The sequence below is a fragment of the Sprattus sprattus genome (genome assembly GCF_963457725.1).
Source record: "Sprattus sprattus genome assembly, chromosome: 14".
Taxonomy (NCBI): domain Eukaryota; kingdom Metazoa; phylum Chordata; class Actinopteri; order Clupeiformes; family Clupeidae; genus Sprattus; species Sprattus sprattus.
Window position 1 is genome coordinate 14,785,265 of NC_137912.1, and position 9,502 is coordinate 14,794,766.

Below are 9,502 nucleotides of genomic sequence, written 5' to 3' on the forward strand. Positions count from 1 at the left end.
CCATAGCAAAAGCATGGTTTTGTGTTTTTGTGTATAACCATTTTTGAGTGGATTTTGATTATTTGTTTTTGATCGTTGTCCTGCTGGTAGATCCAACCACGACCAAGTTTTAACTTTTTGGCAGAAGCAGCCAGCTTTGGATTTAGAATCACCTGGTACTTCCATCCATAATGCCATGAGTGTTTGGAGTCAAAGAGCTCAATTTCATCTGACAACAACAGCCTGTTAAGGTTCCAGTGGTGTCTGGCTCTAAGCACTTTTGCTTGTGACCAAAACATAGGAAAGGCCTCTTTCTGGCTTATCTTCCAAACTGTTTGTTGGTCTTATGGTGGATTTGATATAAAAAAAAATGAAAAATGTATTTTTCCCTGATTGTTGCTTCATTCTAAAACCAAACTTACTTCAATAAAGGTAAGATTGTTTTCTTTTTGCAATATAATATTAAGATTTTCAATCATCTTCAGCAAGGGTGCCAATCATCCCGGAGGGCAAGTATAAATGAAAAGAAACAGGTCTAGCATAGAGATGATTCACAGTGTGAGGATATTGAACAATGCAATTGTCCTATTGTCACTTTGCAAAATAACAGTAAAATTGTAGGTGTGATTTTGTAACGACAACAAATGAGGTATATTGTTACCTTCATCGAGGGTTCCATTGCTTTTCGTTTTCAGCACAATAATGAGATGTGAATTGCTTATAACTGGTTGGCTTGTAGGATTTAAGTGTTTTTTTAACCATATCCTAAATCATATTGTGTGAAATTCTGCTATTATGGTGCAGCTGATTATCATATAACAACTGTGATACAATCCTGTGTGAATTCAAATTAATAGAATCAGACCCCATTCAACAAACAAGAGAAGACATTTCCATTGAAAGCCCTGAGAGCAGAGATGGAGCCCATAGACTTGCACTGGGACCTGTGTCTGTCTCTACTCCAAATGCCACTGATCCAGAGATCATAAACAGTGAACACAGTTAGGCACTATGCCATACTCTTCATTTATGGTCACAAAAGTCAAAATTGACCATTTCTAAGGTCTGTCTATGAAGTTGTGGTAAGGGTGTGTGTGTGTGTGTGTGTGTGTGTGTGTGTGTGTGTGTTGGGGGGGGGGGGGTTGTTGATTGTGGTACACTGACAGAAAAGGTATATTTTGACTCCATTAGGGACCTCTTTTCAGCGTAGTGCAGGGAGGTACAGAGCATGCAACAAAATGGAAAGCCCTCCGTTTAAAGCTTGCTCCCATAATCTCCAGGTAATAGAAAGTCATTAAATTCACCATAAACCTTTCAAAGCGAGTGCATTATGAGCTATTCCACAATATCACGGCACTTGTTAGCATAACCAGGTGGACCTGTTTCTCATTAGGAGAGGCCCTGTAAAGTGCTACTGGGGCTCTGAGGGGCACACACACACACACACACACAAACACACACTGAGCAAACTTACACCTCACACTTATGCTCTCCAGCAGTGAGTCAGGTCCAAAGTTTTGCTAATTTGAGACGCCGTTTAAGACGTTTCTGAGCGGAAAATGTTGGCCTTCAGCACAGGGACTCGTAAAAAGTTCACCAGCAGGCTACCATGTATTATCAGCAAACAGATGCTGTTTGCCAGTAAGACAGCGAGAGAGAGAGAGCGAGAGGGAGAGAACCGATGAACACACCAACAGAGGATAGAGAGAGAAAGAGGAAGAGAGAGAGAGGGAAAACCTATAAACACAACAGCAGAGGAGAGAGAGAGAGAGTGAGAGAAAGAGAGAGAGAGAGAGAGAGAGAGAGAGAGAGAGAGAGAGGGAGTAGAATACAGACTGCACCTAATCCTCCTATAATCATTTTGTGTCCCAGATGTGATATTATTTGGCTTTGATTAGGCACCTGGAGTAAAACAGTCAATGCCTTTATTAAAGAGCTATAAATAGTCTGGCTGGTGAGCTCCATCTCCATCCGCTCAGAGGGATGTCACCACAGTCACACAGCACGGGCACCACTGCCTCTGGCCGAAAAGCAATGAGAAGATTTCAAGAAGGCTGTTGACCCGTTCACTTCCCACAGAAATATCATAACGCAATTGTGAAATTCTCCCTGCAACATTTGAGGGGCAATATATATAAAAACTGCTCATTCCCACTTTTTCAATAAATATTGAAATATTCATTTTCACTTTTTCTGTAAATATTGAACAGTTTCAAACTGCCTGAGCTTCAGTTATAATCTGTAAGATGTTTGCATTTGTTGTTTGAAAGCTCACTGCAGGATGACCCACTGGATTGCAGCTGTAGGTGCGCACACTGACGGAGCTTCCATCATCCTCCATCTCGTTTCATGTAGTTTCTTTTCTCTTTGACTCACTGTATACAGGCCCCCCCGACACACAAACAAACACACACCCACACACACACAGACACACATACACACACATTGTAAAGCCACCTCCCCCACTACACACGGACACACATATTCTCTCCTGCCTGCTGTGTACTCAGCACCTTCTCAGACATTCCCTTGTGATTCACTCACCTTTGCCAATCACACACGCCCACACAATGGTGCGCACACTCACACACACACATACACACACACACACAGACCTGCACCGGAATGTTTCAGGCACATCCGTATCACCACGGCAACGGTTGGCTGAGCAGGAGCCTGGAGATTTCAGCAGCAGAGGGATGATGTTATCATGCATCCACTGGCTTGGGGTCAGCCGGGGACATGTCTCCTCCACAGCCACTGCCCTGTCCAGCAGAGGCAAGGACCACCGTCCCCCAGGGTGGGAAAGAGGGACAAGCCACCTAAGAGCCATCCCTGCGTCCCTTCTCTGTCCCTAACCCCTCAATTAATCTCGTCTCTGGTCAGCTTCGCTTCATTTATTTTCTCCTTCTCTCCTTCACCCTGGTTTCCATTCTCTCCATTTTCACAGTAGCAGTGACTCTCTCTCTCTCTCTCTCTCTCTCTCTCCCTCTGTCTCTCTCTGTCTCCCTCTCCCTTGTTTGCTCTGTTTCTCTCTGAAAACTCAGAGTTTTGTCAGTGCTTAAATGACCTCCCTACACTCTGCGGCTGTCTAATTGCCTCTCTCGCTCTCTTTGTCACGTTCCTGATGGATGAAAGGTTAGTCCTCCTGGTCACCTCAGTGTTGTGTAGTTGTTGGGCGCCTGTGTGCCGCTCACCTACTACTCCTTATCTTGTTCATCACACACACACACATATACACTCACACACAAGTTCACTCCCCCCCCCCCTCTCTCTCTTGCACACACACACACACACACACACACACACACACACACACACACACACACACACACACACACACACACACACACATACACAAACTCACTCACAAACCCACCTACACCGACAATTACCTTAACCTCTCCTTTTCCCAGTTATATGCATGAATAGAGAGCCATCCTCACAAATGATTACAATTGACTTTCAGCTGTGGGTAACACTTTATAATAACCCTCCGTAATAAACCATTTATGAAGCATTTGTTAATAGTTTGTTTATCATTTACAAATCGTTACCCCAACATTTACAAACCTTAGTAATGTATTTGTAAATGAGTAGTAATGTATTTATGAACCTGTTTTCTAATGATCTATAAGAGTTTTTTATAAGGACATTAGTTAGCAATTTATAAATGAGTATTAATGTATTTACAAACATTTTTCAAATGCTTTTCTAATGATCTATAATATCATATATAAGGACATGAGTAAACTGTTTTGAAATGAGTACAGATGTATTTATGAATATGTTTCAAATGATTTTCTAACGATCTAAAAGATCATTTATAAGGACATTAGTAAGCTATTTGTAAACGAGTAGTCATGTGTGTATGAACATTTTTCAAACCATTTTCTAATTATTTATAAGATCATCAATAAGGTATATAATAATGGTCTGCTCACATTTTGTAAATAATTTACAAATGATTAAGCAAGCAAGTTTCAATGAGTTAGTAATGCTTCATAATATCCTTTATAAGGTATGTGCTGATGGTCTGCTCACCATTTATGAGTCATCATGAATAATCTTTGTCATGCATAAGCTATCGTCCAATTCATACGTGAAATAATATATGTGAGCACATGTAACACCTTAGTTTATGCTTAATATAGGTTTTTAGAAACCATTTACTTACCATTAGTAACGTGTTTCGCATGGGTTGATATGAAGTGGGCACTGTCTATACTTTATACGCATTTACAAATGGCCAGTAACTGAGGAACATACTATAGAAACCATTTACTAACCATTAGTAAAGTGTTTTGCATGGGTTAATATAAAGTTGCCACTGTCTATACTTTATAAGCATTTACAAAAGGCCCGTTACTGAGGAACATACACTATAGAAACCATTTACTTATCATTAGTAAAGTGTTATGCATGGGTTGATATAAAGTTGAGACTGTCTATACTTTATAAGCATTTACAAATGGCCTGTTACTGAGGGACATACCATTAGTCAACACTTCTGCAGCAACAACTCCAAAAATGACCTCAAACGTTAGGTTGTTAAACATATCAATGGCAAAAACACACAACACAGCATCGAGGGAATGGAAATTGAAAAACATTTATTTAAAAAACTACACTAACAATAAATTCACATTTAAACATGCATTCTAATATGCTAAACACAACAGCAACAATGGAACTTTAAATAAGGGGATCAGCTAGTTTTTTTTTTTATTTATTGCCAAAAGTTTGCCAGACTCTTTATATGCTTTTAATTTGGTTACAATGCTTTCGTCCCCCTCTATGGCATCCTTACACCTCTGTGTAAAACTAGAGAGCTCCTCCGTGGAGGAAGAGTCGGAAGAAGAGTCGGATGACGCGTCGGAGGAATCAGGCCCTGACTTGGATGAAGCGCTTGAGTCGGTTTTCTGCGACTGACTTTTCTTCGCCTCTGGTGGACTGCCCTTGTCCTTTTTTCTTGCTGCTACAAACAGACAATGACAGAGGATGATTAGTGGAAAATATAGGCATGTGGGTGGCACACTAGTAAGTGTGATGGTCTTTGGAAGATAGTTTTCTGAGTTCAAACTAGAACAGGTCGATGCAAACGTACGTGAGGAAATGACTAGTATGAAACCACTAGTGTCAATCAACAAAAACACGAAGAGAGTAATGCTAGCAGGAAAATACAATTATGCACTTACATCATCAGTAACGCATACGGCAACACAATGTTAACTTCATGTACTTAGCATTAGAGATTATAAGCACACGGTATTAGACCATGAGGGCACGTATGGGCTGGCACAAAAAGGTTTCAAGTTCCCAAGTGTATTGTCAAATATGGCAAATTGATTTACTCATAGCCAGTTGTTCCCTCAGGAAGTCGCTCTCAAATAGTCATGTCTTTCAGCATCTCCTGCTGCCAGTCCAATTTCTGCCTGGCCATCTCCAGCTCATGGCGCAGTCTAGTTGACGTCAATTGGGCATTAGGAGCGAGTGTGGTCCTAGCTAAATGTTTGGGGGAAAGAATACAACTTTTCAATAAAAATGTTCACACCGCTAATTTCCAATAATCAGGTTAATCATATGCAAATTCAGCGAGAAGGGAAATAGTTTTGTTAGTCTAAGGTTACTAGCTACGAAGTGTAACAGGTGGAACCAACCATAGGAAAGAGTTATATTAAATGAAATGTATTATTTAATTAAAGCTTCAAACAATTATTTCACACTGAAACACTTTCCACCCTGTTCATGACAATATTCTTAACACAGATACCTGTCCTACTCACCGGTGAGTTCTTCTAACTGAAACAAAAGGCACAATAACCAGAACACAAAATATCATTGCCCCGTACCAACATGCACTAAATCCACTGTGTTTTAATAACACTAGCAACATACATTCATAAATGCAATAAACTTATATACATAAATGCAACAAAAGAACGTTTTGTCCATTAAACACATTACCCAATCAAAATTCAATGTTTTTCACATTCACTATGCTGTTCGTTGCACTGTTCTGTTCAACGTTTAGTTCAAAATGGTTGAGCCACGGTCATCAAAGTGTACGGAAATGTTCCCAAGATGCATATTACCGTCCCGGACACTTTGCAGCTCATTGACGATGTGGAGTCACAACGGGGAGGGTATTACTTACCACAACATCAATCAGTAGCGTGGGAGAGGGAGGGAGAGAGAGAGAGAGAGAGAGAGCAAGCGTGCTCCACGCACATCAGGGGCTGTAGTGGTGGAAACGGCTAGCTGTCCTCGTTCGTTGGCGTGGTGTAGTCTCCGATGTTGGCGACGAGCTAGTTTCTAAATATTAATACACTTTGCTAGCTAGCGAGGACATTCCGCCTCACACTACAACGTGCTATACTTCTTAGCAGTAACACCGGGCGATCTTCAGAGCTGGTGATGTAAATTCTTGCTTCCTCCACACGACCACTCTACCGTAGTTCATCTGTAACATCCGTAACATGGACACTAACTGACCTAACAAACTTCGAGCTAAACTTGCAATTAACTGACTTATCCTACCGTCACTCTTTCTCAATCACATGTGAGCTATCCGGGCGCCGCCATCTTCTCTCTTACATTCTCCGTTTGCCCCTTGTCCCGCCCTCTCCGCTCTCTCCATTGGCCCCTGCGATAACTTTGGGATATCAATCTCTGTTCCACACCCAATAGTACCACAGAACTTGACCATAGGTCCAGCCAATCAGTGACTGGAAAGTTGGTGCACTGGCCAATGGAGTGAGCGGAGAGGGCGGGACAAGGGGCAGACGGAGAATGTTAAGAGAGAAGATGGCGGCGCCCGGATATCTCACATGTGATTGAGAAAGAGTGACGGTAGGATAAGTCAGTTAATTGCAAGTTTAACTTCAAGTTTGTTAGGTCTGTTAGTGTCCGTGTTACGGATGAACTACGGTAGAGTGGCCGTGTGGAGGAAGCAAGAATTCACATCACCAGCTCTGAAGATCGCCCGGTGTTACTGCTAAGAAGTATAGCACGTTGTAGTGTGAGGTGGAATGTCCTCGCTAGCTAGCAAAGTGTATTAATATTTAGAAACTAGATCGTCGCCAACATCGGAGACTACACCACGCCAACGAACGAGGACAGCTAGCCGTTTCCACCACTACAGCCCCTGATGTGCGTGGAGCACACTTGCTATCTCTCTCTCTCTCTCCCTCCCTCCCTCTCCCACGTTACTGATTGATGTTGTTGAGCTGCAAAGTGTCCGGGACGGTAATATGCATCTTGGGAACATTTCCATACACTTTGATGACCGTGGCTCAACCATTTTGAACTAAACGTTGAACAGAACAGTGCAACGAACAGCATAGTGAATGTGAAAAACATTGAATTTTGATTGAGTAATGTGTTTAATGGACAAAACGTTCTTTTGTTGCATTTATGTATATAAGTTTATTGCATTTATGAATGTATGTTGCTAGTGTTATTAACACACAGTGGATTTAGTGCATGTTGGTACGGGGCAATGATATTTTGTGTTCTGGTTATTGTGCCTTTTGTTTCAGTTAGAAGAACTCACCGGTGAGTAGGACAGGTATCTGTGTTAAGAATATTGTCATGAACAGGGTGGAAAGTGTTTCAGTGTGAAATAATTGTTTGAAGCTTTAATTAAATAATACATTTCATTTAATATAACTCTTTCCTATGGTTGGTTCCACCTGTTACACTTCGTAGCTAGTAACCTTAGACTAACAAAACTATTTCCCTTCTCGCTGAATTTGCATATGATTAACCTGATTATTGGAAATTAGCGGTGTGAACATTTTTATTGAAAAGTTGTATTCTTTCCCCCAAACATTTAGCTAGGACCACACTCGCTCCTAATGCCCAATTGACGTCAACTAGACTGTGCCATGAGCTGGAGATGGCCAGGCAGAAATTGGACTGGCAGCAGGAGATGCTGAAAGACATGACTATTTGAGAGCGACTTCCTGAGGGAACAACTGGCTATGAGTAAGTCAATTTGCCATATTTGACAATACACTTGGGAACTTGAAACCTTTTTGTGCCAGCCCATACGTGCCCTCATGGTCTAATACCGTGTGCTTATAATCTCTAATGCTAAGTACATAAAGTTAACATTGTGTTGCCGTATGCGTTACTGATGATGTAAGTGCATAATTGTATTTTCCTGCTAGCATTACTCTCTTCGTGTTTTTGTTGATTGACACTAGTGGTTTCATACTAGTCATTTCCTCACGTACGTTTGCATCGACCTGTTCTAGTTTGAACTCAGAAAACTATCTTCCAAAGACCATCACACTTACTAGTGTGCCACCCACATGCCTATATTTTCCACTTATCATCCTCTGTCATTGTCTGTTTGTAGCAGCAAGAAAAAAGGACAAGGGCAGTCCACCAGAGGCGAAGAAAAGTCAGTCGCAGAAAACCGACTCAAGCGCTTCATCCAAGTCAGGGCCTGATTCCTCCGACGCGTCATCCGACTCTTCTTCCGCCTCTTCCTCCACGGAGGAGCTCTCTAGTTTTACACAGAGGTGTAAGGATGCCATAGAGGGGGACGAAAGCATTGTAACCAAATTAAAAGCATATAAAGAGTCTGGCAAACTTTTGGCAATAAATAAAAAAAAAAACTAGCTGATCCCCTTATTTAAAGTTCCATTGTTGCTGTTGTGTTTAGCATATTAGAATGCATGTTTAAATGTGAATTTATTGTTAGTGTAGTTTTTTAAATAAATGTTTTTCAATTTCCATTCCCTCGATGCTGTGTTGTGTGTTTTTGCCATTGATATGTTTAACAACCTAACGTTTGAGGTCATTTTTGGAGTTGTTGCTGCAGAAGTGTTGACTAATGGTATGTCCCTCAGTAACAGGCCATTTGTAAATGCTTATAAAGTATAGACAGTCTCAACTTTATATCAACCCATGCATAACACTTTACTAATGATAAGTAAATGGTTTCTATAGTGTATGTTCCTCAGTAACGGGCCTTTTGTAAATGCTTATAAAGTATAGACAGTGGCAACTTTATATTAACCCATGCAAAACACTTTACTAATGGTTAGTAAATGGTTTCTATAGTATGTTCCTCAGTTACTGGCCATTTGTAAATGCGTATAAAGTATAGACAGTGCCCACTTCATATCAACCCATGCGAAACACGTTACTAATGGTAAGTAAATGGTTTCTAAAAACCTATATTAAGCATAAACTAAGGTGTTACATGTGCTCACATATATTATTTCACGTATGAATTGGACGATAGCTTATGCATGACAAAGATTATTCATGATGACTCATAAATGGTGAGCAGACCATCAGCACATACCTTATAAAGGATATTATGAAGCATTACTAACTCATTGAAACTTGCTTGCTTAATCATTTGTAAATTATTTACAAAATGTGAGCAGACCATTATTATATACCTTATTGATGATCTTATAAATAATTAGAAAATGGTTTGAAAAATGGTCATACACACATGACTACTCGTTTACAAATAGCTTACTAATGTCCTTATAAATGA

General features: G+C 40.6%; 1 long non-coding RNA gene across 1 annotated transcript; it reads right to left on the minus strand.

Annotated features, from left to right (window-relative positions):
• Window positions 1-4,817: 4,817 nt before the first annotated feature.
• LOC308375464 lies at window positions 4,818-6,413 on the minus strand. Its single transcript, XR_013968896.1, has 3 exons — window positions 6,137-6,413; window positions 5,334-5,484; window positions 4,818-4,957 (listed from the first exon to the last, which is right to left on the minus strand). It is a non-coding gene; the product is annotated as an uncharacterized lncRNA (long non-coding RNA).
• Window positions 6,414-9,502: the final 3,089 nt, after the last annotated feature.